A 222-nucleotide genomic window follows, 5' to 3' on the forward strand; every position below is an offset into this window, starting at 1 on the left:
AGTCACATTCTCCAACCAACCCATTACCCATGAGGAAGATTGAGAAAAGATCCATGGAGTCTCAATGTGGACACCCTATCGCGTGTTGGCAGCTGGCCCTACGATTGTATTGGTTCATGTCGATCACAAAATGAATGCAGTCAAGTCTCCAATTGGACTATTTTCTTTTTCCTAATGTCTGAGTTTGGTTGTCGCCACTTCAATAATGTGGCACCTTCTTGG

This window comes from Scyliorhinus torazame, chromosome 14 (genome assembly GCF_047496885.1).
Source record: "Scyliorhinus torazame isolate Kashiwa2021f chromosome 14, sScyTor2.1, whole genome shotgun sequence".
NCBI lineage: Eukaryota > Metazoa > Chordata > Chondrichthyes > Carcharhiniformes > Scyliorhinidae > Scyliorhinus > Scyliorhinus torazame.